The sequence below is a fragment of the Pipistrellus kuhlii genome, unplaced genomic scaffold, assembly GCF_014108245.1.
Source record: "Pipistrellus kuhlii isolate mPipKuh1 unplaced genomic scaffold, mPipKuh1.p scaffold_m20_p_3, whole genome shotgun sequence".
In the NCBI taxonomy this organism is placed as follows: domain Eukaryota; kingdom Metazoa; phylum Chordata; class Mammalia; order Chiroptera; family Vespertilionidae; genus Pipistrellus; species Pipistrellus kuhlii.
The window spans coordinates 3641886-3656361 of NW_023425529.1; the positions used below are offsets into that span (position 1 = coordinate 3641886).

General features: G+C 51.1%; 1 protein-coding gene across 1 annotated transcript in view; it reads left to right on the forward strand.

Annotated features, from left to right (window-relative positions):
* Positions 1 to 14476, forward strand: part of MYH9 (myosin heavy chain 9) — a 90516-nt gene that overhangs the window by 17683 nt on the left and 58357 nt on the right.

A 14476-nucleotide genomic window follows, 5' to 3' on the forward strand; every position in this document is an offset into this window, starting at 1 on the left:
AATATAGCACTTCTGGTGTTTCTTCGGCACAGGCCTGGGCCTGGCGCTTTGAGTGGTGATGTTTTGACTGGAGAGTTGACCTGTTGTTATTTTGGATGCTGAGGAACCGGGGCTCTTTCTGCCTGTCCCTGTGATCACCCACCTGCACTCCAGGTGCTCAAAGGATGTTTCCTCAGCCATATCCGGGCAGGTGGCTTCACACATTCCTCCCACCCCCCAGCCTCCGAGTCTCTCTTTTTTAAGGGGGAGGGTGGGGACCAGCGGAAGGGGTGCGGTAAGGATACCTGCCATGGCTTCTTTGAGGTGGTCCTGATCAAATGATGGGTGCAGTGGGAGGGGAACATGTTCACCCCAGAGCCTCACTTTGGCTTTGGACTTGAGCTTGTGCTTGGGCTAATTCCCTGTGTGATCTCGGGGGAGTTGCTGGACCAGACTGAGCCTCATCTACCCAGTCTCATGGGTGGATTGTGATATTTAGTGGGTGGCATCCAGCATTTTTAGAAATGGAATAAAATAGATTCAAATGGAAAATAGCAGCGTGCATCGGATGTATTCGTAGATTTTATTTTGTTTGACATGCTTTGTATAATTGTGATAAAAAGTTCTTACTTTTTTTTTTTTTTACTGGAGGCTTGAGATAAAAAAGAAAATGTTGGTACCCCCAGGATGAGATGCTCCGGGGAGGGTTTCTTTCAGCCCCAACTTTGTGTGGGTCCCGCCCACAGGTCTGAGCTGCTGGGTCTCCTCCCACCACTCCAGCTGAGCCTGTAAATGGAGCCCCTTGCAAATCACAGTCTTTAAAGCTCTTTACAAAATTCTGGGAAATGAGCTGCATTCCTGGGGTGGAATAAATCATGTTGAGTTAGGCTAGGCAGGATGTGACTGCAAACCCCTGAAGTGGGCTGTGTGAGGGCAGTGCCTGTGACTGACTCATTATGAGCTTAGTGGCGACACAGGCTTCTTGAGAGAAGAGGCAAAGATTGGGGGGAGGGGAGCTGGCCGCCCAGGGCGCCGCCAAGTACCACTCCTCCGATAGCTCATTCTGGTCCTCACAATGGTCCTGTGAGTGGAGCAATGCTCCGACCACATGGCAGAGACGGGGCTGACACTCTGTACTGTGCAACTCACAGCTGTCCTCGGGGGTGGCTGCTAGCACAGCACCTCCATTTTGCAAATGGAGAAACCGAGGCCTGGGGCCATGCCACCCCGGGGAAGTTTGCTCTGTTAGTTCAGCGATGCGCCTGCGCCTGGAATTCCTCTGTCAGCCAGGCTGCCTCCCGAGTCTGATTCTTTCTAAGATGCTGTCTGTAAAGGTCACCAATAAGCTTATCGCCAGGTGGAAGGTTTCTCTCCTATTAGTGGAGTGACTTGAATGACTCCCTCCATCAATTTAGGAAGATTGTTTTTGACCCATGGCCCGTCGCATGTCTCTCAGAAACAAAACAAAGATCAGTGGACATCAGATGTAGCTGGAAGGAGGGAGGGTGAGGAGAATAGGACAGTGATGTGGTCCTGGACCCTTCGCTGCTCTGCCTGACAAGGTGAGAATGAGTCACACGAGAGTCACTTATGTTTGGAAAACAAGATGTGGGATTATGGGGCTTTAAGAATGGGGTCAGAGAGTCTGTAGAGTTCAGACTCTTTGGGAGACTATTGCTTCAGTACCTGCACTTTGGACTGGGAGGACCCAGCGGTGACTGGGACACATTGTGGCCTTAGCGCTCAGCCCTGCCGGATCAGAGTTAAGGTGGCTATTGGTGCAAGCAGCTACACGGTTCTCTGTTATTTCAGTGTTACTTACACATCACTTAGAAGAGCACGCTGCTGAAGGACTGGTGGCTTCTGGGCTGGGGAGTTTTCAGAAAGTGTCTCCTGTTCCTCATGTTGCCCCGGGTTTCTCAGCCTCCTGATGTGGATGCAGGAAGCCAGCACTTTTCCACGAGACAGCGACCGTATAGTTAAATCTTTGCAGTGAGGTTATTTTTTTGCATGGGTTTCAGCAAGCCGCTCATTTGCTTGAGGAAAGGAAACCCGTGCAGGACCAGAGGGAAGGAATTACTTCGCTGCAGAACCTGAATGGCTCACATTGCCCGTGCGCGGGAGGGGAGCTGGAGCAAGCTCGGGAGATGCTATCTGCCGGACAGCAGGCTCGGTGTGTTCAGGGAACATTCATTCCTGAGGGGCAGGCGGCCAGCCAGTTGTCAGCCTTGTCACACCGGGGGCCAGTCTGAGGGCAGAACCTGCGCTGGTCAGGAGGGGATATCTTCCCTGGAATTACTTGCTTCTCTTTGCAGTGTCTCCTGGACTGCTGAGTGCAAGGTCATACCCAGGTAGGCGAGGCCTCAGGTATGACCTCACTGTCCAGATATGGGCTACTTTACAAGTAAGGTCAAGGCCCAGTGCAGATGACTTTCCTGCAGATCCACAGAGCCAGCCGGTGGCCCGGCCTCTTCCCATTTAGTGAGAGCTGCTCATGTACCAGCCCGCCTTTCTCCCTCTCTCCCTCTCTTCCTCTCTCCCTTTTTCCCTTTATCCCTCTTTCCCTCTCTCCCTCTCTTCCTCTCTCCCTCTTTCCCTTTGTCCCTCTTTCCCTCTCTCCCTCTCTCTTTGAGGGGTGAGGAGCGGTTGGCTTTGGAATGGTGAACTCTTGGACAGCCATGTTCCCAGATGACAAAATGTGAGTGTAAACCCAGCACTGGGAGCAGCTCACTTCACTTCCCCAAGTGCTGATTGAGGACTCCCTCTATGCAGTACCCCGGGCTCAGTCAGCACCTGAGTAGGGAGCAGGAGACAGTCCCTGCCTTCGAGGAGTTCTAGGGATGACGGTGGGACAGGCAGAGAAGCAGCGGCTCTGGGAGGAGGCAGATTGCGCTGTAGACTGCGGGGTGGGTATGGGTGGGGAGGACAAAGATGAATAATATAGTAGGTATTAGGAAAGGCTGCCTGGGCCATCTGGGAAGAGACATCCTCCAGGAGCCATGGCCCAAATGGAGGGTGTCTGGAGGTGACGAGAGAGGTGAGCTGGAAAGTTGGTTGGGTTTTGAAGGCCACGGGCTGTCATTCTGAATGGAGCTGCCTTCAAGCTCTCTGCTTTGTGCCCTGATTGATTGGTCACGTGATTCGTTTATGAAGAAATAGTTTCTGTGCCCAAAGCCTGTATCTGTGGCCCTGAGGACGGGGGTATCTTAGTGGAGGAGAATCCGCTGGGCACTTTGGTCTGCCTGACACCTGATGTGTGAGATCAATGGCGGAAGCGTTCCTAATCCTGAGCCAGGCTGTTTGGAGTAGCAGCTCAGACCCTGAAATCTGTGCAGTGTTTGCCCCTCTTGTGGTGTTTAATCACCTTTCCCCTAGCCTCCTCACAGAACTCTCTCCTCCTGTCTTAGATAAAAAAGCCCCTCCCGACTAATCCATGCTACTTTCCCACTGTGGGCCTTGCCCCCTTAAATTGAGGTCAGGGTGGGTGATCTTTTTAAAATACAAATCCAATGATGTCACCCTCATTATTTCCCACCTCCTGAGGTGGCCTCACCTTATCCCTAGAATAAAATCTACATTCCTCCGCACGGCTGATAAGATCCCGGGTTAGCTGCTGTCTCTATCCCCTCCAGCTTCATCTTTAACTACCCTCCCCTCCTCCCACCGCCACCCAACTCCCCCCTCATTCCTTACACGTATGGGGGAGGGAAATCTATGCATAAAACTCTGGTGTCATTTTTCAAAATTAAAAAAATATATATATATTTTATTGATTTTTTTACAGAGAGGAAGGGAGAGGGATAGAGAGCTAGAAACATCCATGAGAGAGAATCATCGACCAGCTGCCTCTTGCACACCCCCTTCTAGGAATGTGCCCGCAACCAATGTACATGCCCTTGACTGGAATCGAACCTGGGACCTTTCAGTCCACAGACCGACGCTCTATCCACTGAGCCAAACCGGTTTTGGCAAAACTCTGGTGTCATTTTGGATGCTCTGGGTTCGTTGGGTGCAGGGCAGTCAGATGACCGCAGGCTTCGCCTTCCGTGCCTTCTTCCCTCAGGCAAACACGAGCATTTCTCATGTTCCCTGGGATTCTCAAGGAGTTCTGGGAAGTCTCCCCCTGGGCCTCGGAGGAGGGAAGGGCAAAGGGGATGAGTTGGGGGTTCTGGTGCTAAATTCCTCTCTGCCCCATCTCTGGTCTGGTTTTCTTATCTGCGAAGCATCAGCACAGGCTGGTTGGAATACTGCTAAGGGAAACAAGTCCCAGCTTCTTCTGTAAGCAAACAACATTCCTGAGGTCGGAAGGGAGGGGGCCCTCAGCAGCCCTCCCAGTCCTCAGCAGCCCCCGTCCTCCCCCCTTCTTAGCTTGGGAGGATGAGCACCTAAAGGGAAACTGCTGTACCGCTGGCCCTGGGTGCAGAGTGGCTGACCCCTCCCTGCAGATAACTGTTTAATAGCCCTGCTGCTTATACAGAAGGCTCCTGTGTGTCTCCTTCCTTGTGGGAGCCTGATAGCAGCATCTGAGTGCGTGCAGGGCTGCACAGCTGGGCAGGACCACACCACACTCAAATCCAGCTCTTCCGCCGCTGGCCTCACGCACATCCCACCAGACCTGCGTTTCTCAGGGCATCGAGAAAGCTTCCTGCAGATGTTCCTGGGCCCTCTGTCTGACGGACAGAGAGCAGTGGGCTTCCTTGCTGCAGGCTTCTCAGAACCCCTGTGTGCATGTGACACTGGGGGAAACCGTAGGTGTCAGGGGGCTCAACCTTGCTGGGCCATGAAACCCTCTTTCCTCCTGCAGAATCCCTGTGTTTGGGAGTCACCGCACTGGGCCACGCTGTTCTCCAGTCTGATGGCACCTGGAGAGTCACCAAACTTGTAGAAACTTTTCATAGGCCCCCCGGTGTCCTTCTAGGAAGGATTAAGGCTAATTAGGTCAGGAGGACAAGAGACTGGAGTTGAGAGGGGAGTTCCTTTTATTAAGTGTTGGATTCTTTGCTGGCAACTTTAATTACAACCCCTTTGGTGGTAGGCATTTTTTTCTTATTTTAGAGCGAGGAGATTCTTGAGGAATTAACAGCTCTGAGATCATAGGAATTGCGAGCAGGAGATTCAGACCCACGTATGCCTGACTCCAAACTCAATCCCATTGCATTCTCTTACTGTGCATTATAAATACCTGTTTGGGATTTGAAGAATTGCTGCTCCACATGGTAGTGGTTTTTCTAAGTTCTGTCACTCTCTTTGGAGTTGGCACCAAAGATTGATGCCTGCAGCACTTGCTCAGTATTCCTCCAGAAGCAGCAGGAGGGCGGCCTGAGGCCCTCCCGTGGGTCCCAGCAAGGACAGATGCCTGCCTGCTAGCCTGTGCCAGCTGAGGTCCCCTGTGGGTGTGTCTGGTGGTAGATGGTAGGAGTCTCCACATTGGTCAATCAGGGGCCACTAGAAATTTCCAGAAAACTGAGATGGTTTATTCAACCTTATGAAAAGTTTCTTGGGGACCAAGAAATAATTTTTACTCTTGTATCTCTTTGTGGATTGAAAGCTATAACGCTTTCCCCCTTCTTGTTTTGAAGATATAAAAAAATTAGTCCATTAAAAAAATTAGTCCATAAATGGCTTGTAACGGTAGGTGGCTGTGACCTGTGTGTGCCTTCACCTTGGCTCAGCTCTCCAAACTGTCTGGCCTGTGTACAGGGACTTTCCCGCTTCTAACAAACCTTCCCCACCACTCCTTCCTCATTTTTGCCTTGTTCCTCAGACATTCATTCAGGAAACTTAAACAAACCGAGCCCTGCTCTGGGTCAGGCATTGTGCTAGACATCTGAAGTAAAAATGAATGAGACCGCTCCTGTCCTCAGATAAAACTGCAAAGAATGAGTGTGGGGCGCAGAGTGGAGGGACACAAAGAGGAGGGAAGTGTTTCTGCAGCAAACAGCAAGGGCCTTCGAGAGGAGAGAACGTTGGAACTGAGGCTTGAGAAAGGGTTCCTGGTGCAGAGGACATACCAGCTTCTTCCAAGTCCTGGAGGATATGAACAGGAATGGATTAAGTGGCAGAGAAGGACAGAGGAAGAGGAAGGGCTGGGAGCATTGGAGATTTATGGGCAAAGTCACAAAGGGCCTTCTCACCGTGCAAGGATGGTTAGATTTGTCCTGGAGATATAAAGCCATTCGACTGTTTTTGAAACTGGTGGTGGTAGCAATAAAGCAGGAAGTAGCACAAATAGAAATGGAGCTGCCTAGTCATCCTGTGGGCAACGAGGGGGATGGATTTGAAGGGCGTGGAAGCCTCAGGGGAAGGGCTGTGAGGAGGCAGCTGTGCAGCTTAGAAAGGAGGGGCTGTGGGCCTGGACCGGAGCTGGGTACCAGCCATGGGGTTGGCAGAGCACTTCTCATCCTCCAGGGAGATGTTTACAGTGACTGTCTTGGGTGACCAGGTGACCAGGTGACCAGTCTTTCTTAGAGATGGAGACCCAGAAGAGAGTGGAGGTTGGGGCAGAGGGGGGTGGAAGGGAGTTCAGGCATGATGGTGCTTGTGGGTCCTCCAGGATGGAGACACCCGTCTGGTCAGTGCTGAAGGTCTGGGAAGAAAGTTCTGGGTGGGAAACACTCATCTAGGTATCTGTTTTGCCAAAACCATTAAAAAATAGCCTTTGATGGCATTCCCAGGATAGTGGGCTGAGCTGATACAGCATGGGAACAACCCCTCCCCCTCCCACAGTGTGGCTGCTGCCTGTCTGCCTTCCATTAGTCACCTGGACCTCTCGATGCTGATGAACTTTGCTTATGAGTCACTGTCTGAACTACTGTGTCAGAGGTTCTGGAGACTCAGGCCCTGCCTGGGGAGGCACATCTACCTCCTTTGCCTGATTCTTTTTTAAAAAATGGGGCATTTAGGAGTCTTTACTTTATAGTCCAGTAGTGGGTTCTGGACAGATCCCTTAAAATTCGGTGTATTACAAGGGACAGTCACTCCTTGGTGATGGTGTCGTCCATGATGGCCCATTGTTTGGGCCCCGGGAATTATTTTACTCTGAGGACTTCTCTATTTTAAAGAGATCAGGCTTGTGCAATTCGCTGTCGGGAGAGTCTTTACAAAGCTGAGGTCTGGGTTCTGTTCAGCATTTGCTCATACTAACCCTTTACATCAGTGGTTCTCAACTGGGGGTGATTTTGCCGCCCCTCTTCCCGAATCACCACCTTCGGCAGTGTCTGGAGACACTTTCGGTTGGTATATCTGGGGAGGGGGTGCTATGTTGATTAATGAGTACAGGCCAGAGGTACTGCTAACTACCCTACACTGCACAGGACAGTCCTTCACAGCAGACACTTCTTGGCCTGAGGGGTCACAGTGCTGAGGTCGAGAAACCCTGCCTTACCTGATTGCGTCCTTTTACGGTTCATGAAAAATGGCACCTTCTTCTCCCTTGGTCTGAATCCTTTCCCACCATTCCCCCACCCACATCAACATTCCATTCTTCTTCCAGAACCCAGTCTAAATGTCATCTCCGAGAACTCTCCCTGGAGCTTCCACATTCTCCATTCAATTACCCCTTTCTCCCTGTTCCCTCGGCAAGCTGCTGGCTCCTGTCTCCCGCAGAGTCCTGTGGTGTAGAGCTGGTTGTTTACACGGTCTCCCCTCTGCAGTGACTGTTCCACAAAGACAAGTGTCCTGTCTCATTGTCACCTGTGCTCACTGTTGAATTAACAGCCTTGTGCGGTAGAGAGGGCGACATGAAATGTTATCTGCATTTGCAGTGTGCCAGAGAGGTGGCACGTGCCCAAAGTCACAAGCAGGTACTTCTTAATCCAGATGGCATCTATCCGTTGGGCGCCCACCATGCTTGTTGTTGGGTGCAGCAGTTAATAGGACGGAAAACCCAAGAGCTTGCCCTGTCCACTCTCAGTAAAGCCCTAGATTGGCACGTCAGTGATATGTGTCATCCAGTACATTATAAACTCCTTGGGGTCCTTCATACCTTTGTCACAATATTTCTGCACATAGATCATCAGTATGATTTGGTTGACTAAGTTAAATCTAAAGGGTTTGAAATTTTCTTTATTATCTCAGTAGCTGCTTTTATAGAACCTTCCTTAATAGTTTATTTAACTCAAAAGCAATGGCTGGCTTGGCCCGTGTGGTTAAGCATGGACCTATGAACCAGGAGGTCATGGTTTGATTTCTGGTCAAGGCACATGCCCGGGTTTCAGACTTAATCCCCAGAAGGGGGCGTGCAGGAAGCAGCTGATCAATGATTGTCTCTCATCATTGATGTTTCCTCTTTCTCCCTCTCCCCTCCTCTCTGAAATTAATTAATTAAAAAACACAACAACAATGGCTGTAAGGAGAAAGAAAAGGGGCATATTCTACCTGTGCTTCCTGGGAGTAGATGAAAAACAGTCAGAGGAGCTGTTCCCATCCATCTCTGAGTAAGCTGGAAAAGGACTCCAGGGTCTGGGCTGAAGCTGCTTGGGTCTCTGGTCTGGAACTTTGGTTCAGAGAACTTAAATGGCTTGCCCAAGGCCATGCCCCTCATCCTCTTGCATTTTGTTCACACAACTTAGAAGTGTGAAAAGTCTCTTGTACAAACCAGCACAAAGAGAATATGGGGTTTGCAGCTTTAAATTGGCAAATTGATGTCTGTTTTGCTTGTTTGCTTAACCAGGGGTTTTTGTGGAACCTGAGTGGAAACTGAGCAGAACTGAATGGGTCTGAGTGTGAACCTGGTTTTGGGACCTGTCTGAGCCTCATTCCCTCACCTGTAAAATGACTATGACAATATAGCCTACCTAATAAAAGAGTAATATGCAAATTAACAATCACTCTGATCCACAGGCCACACCCACTAGCCATGCCCACCAGCCAATTAGAACAAGTATGCAAATTAACCCTAACCAACATGGCTGCAGCCACAGAGAGCAAGAGGGAGGCTTGGGTTTCTCTGGCAATGGAAGAAGCCAAGCTTTCCGCCTGCCCTAGCAGGCCTAAGCCTCTACTCAAGGCTACAGAGTTTTAATTATAGAAGGTAAACAAATCCAAACAGAAATGGCGGCAGCCACAGAGCAAGCAGAAGGCTTGGGTCCGCTCCATGCTACCAAGTTTCAATTGTAGAAAGTAAATATATCAGGGCCTCTGCTTGGGTTGCTGGGGTGTATGGCCGGCCTGCAAACCACCACAGGCCTCTCGCTCACGCTGCCCCATGCCCCAAGGGAGCCCCCACCCTGATCCAGGACATCCTTCAGGGCAAACCAGCTGGACCCCACCTGTGTACCAGGCCTCTATCCTATCTAATAAAAGAATAATATGCAGATTGACCATCACTCCAACACACAGTATGGCTGCCCCCATGTGGTCAAAGATCCTGCCCCTATGTGGATACAAGATGGCCACCACAAGATGGCCAGCGGGGGAGGGCAGTTGGGAGGGACAAGGCCTGCAAGAGAGAGCAGTTGGGAGGTGAGCAGTTGGGAGCCAGCAGTCCTGGATTGTGAGAGGGATCCCAGATTGGAGAGGGTGCAGGCTGGGCTGAGGGACACCCTCTTCCCCCTCTCCCCCCGTGCACGAATTTCGTGCACCGGGCCTCTAGTACCTTATAAAATGATTGCCAGATTTGAGTGAGAAAACAGCTTATAAGCAGGCCCTCCGTGCTTGGTATCCTTGATGAGTTGGGCTGACTTAAAAGCTCCAAGCCCAGAATTGGCCCATGGAAGGCTTTACATAATCCTAGTTGTCTAGGAATGGAAACGCTCAGTCTTTGGACCAGCGATTTGTCCTAGTAGAATAAATTCTGTCTTTAAGGGCTAGTGGTTCATTTTCCAGACAAGCACACAAATAAGTAAAAAGAGAACCCGAGGGAGGGAAGGAGGGAGGGAGGGAGGAGGGGATTCTTTGGGAATACAGGAAGGAGTAAAAGGTCCAAATAGATGTTTTGCTGGGGGGGATGGAGGGGCAGCAGCAAAGAAGGGGAGAAGGCAAATAATCGAGGAATTACATTTTGGGTTGAAAGCAGAGGTTTTTGGTTAACCTATTTACTTTCAGTTTCATCATTTCCTGAGCGTCCTAATTTAGCCTCTGGTTGTGTCCTCTCGATTATGGCCTAAAAAGGCAACTGCTTGGGTTTCGTGGAGTTGGACTGGCACCCACAGGAAGCCGCATGGGAAGGGCCTGGAAGGGCCTGCCTCAGCCTGATCTGATCCGCAGTGGGAGAGAGAGAGCTGCCTTCTCTCTCCTTAACTCCTTGCTGGCTGGCCAAGCCCCCCAACCCCTCCCCATTTCCAGGGCTTCCTGAGGGCCCCTAATCTCAGCCACCAAGGCCTTTCCTGCAGACAGTTTTCTAAGTGCTGGGGTGGCTGCTGCTCCAGTGCCCTAAAAATGTCCAGATTATTTTGATCCAGTAATTCTGGCAATTTATCTCAAGATGGTCCACTATATAAGAGGAAAAAATCTAGTAGGTAAAAATCACATTGGAATATTATGTAGCTGTTAAAAGTGGGCGGGGAGTTAGGAGTCCAGGGTTTGAGTTCTGGCTCCCCCAGCTCTGTGACTGAATGCAGGTACTTTCCTCTTGGAGCCTCTGCACCGTCACCTGTAAAACGAAACATTTTGATAAAAATGATCAACAAGCGGACTGTGACCCTCCGGGGAAATGGTCCCAGGAAGTAGGGAAAATATACCAAATGTGAACTTCACTCTTCGCCTAAGATAGTTAAAAATCAAGTGTTTCCGTGGACCAGGACTAGAAGGAACCATTAAATAAAAAGAGAGAGAGAAAACGGATTTATTTAAAAAAAGAGAGAAAACTGAATTTTGGAGGGAAAGGGTCAGGAATTTAGGGAGATAGTTTTTCTTTTATTTTGAAAACCTTTACATTACATTCAGTTTGTTTGTTTTAATTTCAAAGTGACTTTGTAGCAGGGTCCCAGGGCGGGGCGGGATAGTGGCTGCTGCACTGAGTAGACTGCCTCCTTGTACCCTTTCTCTAGTGCCCCTCCTTCCAGTTCTAACACCTCTGGAAGGTGGTGGCTTACTCCGCCTGCATCCTTAGAGGTGAGGTGAGTGGTAACCTGTCTGTATCCCTGCTTCCCCACTGGGCACACAGACTCAGCAGCTGCCGGGGCCTGGGCGCCTCTTTACCGTACACAGGGTGGAGCTCAGCGGCAGTCCTGTGGCCTCCAAAATCCTTGAATGTGATGTTCCTGTCCAGGCTGGGTAGGAGGGCTTTAACTGCAACCCCACTGTTTATCGTGACCTCTGTGGTCCTGCCCACCAGGCCAGCCCGCCTATTGATCTTGGCACTGCCGCTCCCCCGCGTCATTCCAGCAGAATTGCTGAAACCAGATAGCTCTGTCCTTGGCATGGCCCAGCAGGGCCCAGCCGTGTTTAATGAAAAGTTATGCCCAGAGAGAGGCACGGAGGCGAGTGGGCACTCCTCAAGCCCACCATTCATGGGTGCCTTGGCACCACGGCCCTCGGTGTTGGTCCCGCTCTGAGGGAAGGCAGTGGGTCTCCCTCCGTTACAGGAGCTGTGGCCTGGCCCCCAGGTCTCCGATAGGTATGGGAGGTAGACAGTGCTGGCCTGTAACTGCCCCTTCCCCCTTTCTGAGGGCTGAAGGTCGGGTCGAACGACCAGCCCAGGGCTGTGGGTTGGATGGATTCCACCCCCCACCCGCCCCCGCCTCCTGCGCTTTATGGCCCTCCAGCACAGACCCACCAATGAAAGGGCCGGACAGTCTTCCTGATGTCCAGGGTAGGCCGAGTGCCCAGGCCTGCAGCCTGAAGCCAGCCCAGGCACTGCTGTGATGCCAGGCCTCCAGATAAGTTGTTTGCTGTTAGCCCCACCAGGGGTGGTGTTGCTGGGATGAAAGGGAGTTTGATGAGGGCCAGTCATTTGGCCATCACTGATGGGCTGCTTGGGTCAGCTCACGGGCCAGGGGAGTGAGAATATTGAGTTTTAATGTGCTCTGCTTTTTTTAAATTTTTTAAATCCTGGAGGATATTTTTCCCATTGCTTTTTAATATATATATTTTTATTGATTTTTTACAGAGAAGAGGAGAGAGAGAGAACTAGAAACGTCTATGAGAGAGAAATACCGACCAGCTGCCTCTTGCACACCCCCTACCGGGGATGTGCCCGCAACCAACATACATGCCCCTGACCGGAATCGAACCTGGGACCTTTCAGTCCGCAGATCGACGCTCTACCACTGAGCCAAACCGGTTTCGGCCTCCCATTGCTTTTTAGAGCCAGTTGAAGGGAAGGCGGGGAGGGGAAAAGGACAAACATTATTGTGAGAGACACATTGACTGGCTGCCTCCTGCAAGAGCAGCAACCAGGCTGGGGACCGAACCGGCAACCAGGTACGGTGCCCCTGACTGGGAATTGAACCATGACCCTTCAGTGTGGGGGTCGATGCTCCAACCACCGAGCACACAGTCAGGACTGGGCCTGCTTTTTGACAGGCCACATGGTCCTCCCCAGGAGGACTCATTCTCAGCCTCCCTGCCCGCTGGCTCAGTCAATATTTGTTGAGTGCTGTGGAATGCCTACCTCTGCATTCCCCACGTCCCACTCAGCTTATCAACAGTTTCAGCCCGGCTTCCGCGCCAGCCTGACTTTTTGTTTTGTGAGACCCCAGGCACAGGTGTGCCGGGAAGAGCCAGGAAGTTCTGGGGGCCAGGAAGTTCAGTTAGGATCCTGCGTCATGACTGGGCTGGGAGACTGGACAAACGACTTGCTGTCTCTGAGCCTGCTTCCTTATTTATAAATTGGGGGCAATAAAAGCTCCTTTCCAGGGTGATTGATGGTTAAGTGAGGTTGGGAATAAACAGAACTTGATGTTGGTAGTTCCTACGTACTTAATGATGGTCCCTTTCCCTACTTTTTTTTTTATTATTATTAATTTCTTTACTGATTAAGGTATCACATATTTGTCCACAACCCCCATACCAATCCTCCCCCTCTCCTCCCATTCATGCCCCCTCTTTCCCTACTTCTCTTGGAGGGATCTTGTAAAGGGTGTGGTATATCCTCAGGTTTCACTGGGTCAGTGAACTCTTAACCAGCAGCAGATTTAGGATTTAGGGGGGCTAAGGTTCCGGTGACTAGCTTTTTGCATCTTGATGGGAGATTGTCTTACCTTTTATGAGTTTGAAGTTTGCAAAAAGATTGAGAACCAGCAGCCTGTGAGACCCTGGGCCCGGCAGTCACTCCAAGTTCTGAGCAGGACAGTGACACAATGGGGACACTGGTTTGGGGAGTCCGGGACTGAGACTTTGGAGAGGCCAACTGGCCAGTGGTCAGAGAAACAGCGGACAGGCAGATGACAGCTGATATTTGTGCTGGCGGAGAGAAGCCTTCAATTGCTCAAATGGACTGGCCAGTGCGGAAGCAAGGACAGCTGGAAATAAGCTGCCACCTGCCTAGACCCCAGACCCACAGGGAAGATTAGGGCTGGCCAGGTGGTTTAGAGCTGTTCTGTTCATGCCTTGTTTGCTGCTGCCTAACCCTGGCCCCTGCCTTCTCCTGGGGGGTGGTCCTTGCAGGTGGCTGGCGGCCCTGATCCCAGAGAGGGGCTTCCAGGGTTTGCTTGTGCTGACAATGTAAGCCAAGCCACCAGCGGGGGGAGCTGTGGAGGCTGCCAGGCTCTGCTCCCTGGACTTGCCTTCCCTCCTGTGGGGGGAACCAGCAGATTCCCTGGAAAACAGCCCCTCCTGAAGCGAGTCCAGGGGAGCCCCTTCGCTTTGATCTGGAAACCATTTAATGAGCCCAGATAAGGAGGGGAGGCCTGGGCAGCCCAGACCTTTCCTTTTGTTTTCTCCCTCGCAACCCTCCAGCTTCCTTGTTATCCAAGTCCCTTTTGGAATCTGGAAGCATGAAAGCCTTTGTGACTCTGGGTTTGGATCTGGCATCCTCCTAGCTCCCTGTGTCCGGGCTGGAGACCTTGATCTTGCCAGGGAAAAGCCTGCCTGTGTTGTGAGCAGACTGTGGGCTTCTGGGCGGTTCCTCCGGTGGTGTGGCTGGCTGTTGACCAAGGTTTCTGAGTCCTGCTTTTGGTTCCCTCAGAGCAGCTGTTCTCTGAGCTGCTCGGAGCCTGAGCCTTCGGATAGGAAGCAGTTCTGTGGTTGCTCTGGCCACAGGACCAGGGGTCCGGAGTTCTTCCTGGGTGACTCCGCACAACCCCCTTGCCTCCAGGAGCTTTTGTTTCCCATCTGTAAAATGGGATAATAACACGTACCTTCCCACCCTTACAGGGTGATTATGACAAGGATCTTTCCAGATAGCAAACTATATGTGAAAGCATTTTATGAACAATAAAACCACACAGGTGCAGGGGATTATTATTTCATCATCTTTATTTTGCAAATGACTTTCAAAACAAGCGAACGCACACGTGCTCACGCTCTTCTGGCCCTTAATTGTGAGGGTTGCTTTTGCACACTGGTGCCTCAGAAAGGGAAACACTGACTTCTTTTTTTTTTTGAGTCATTTATT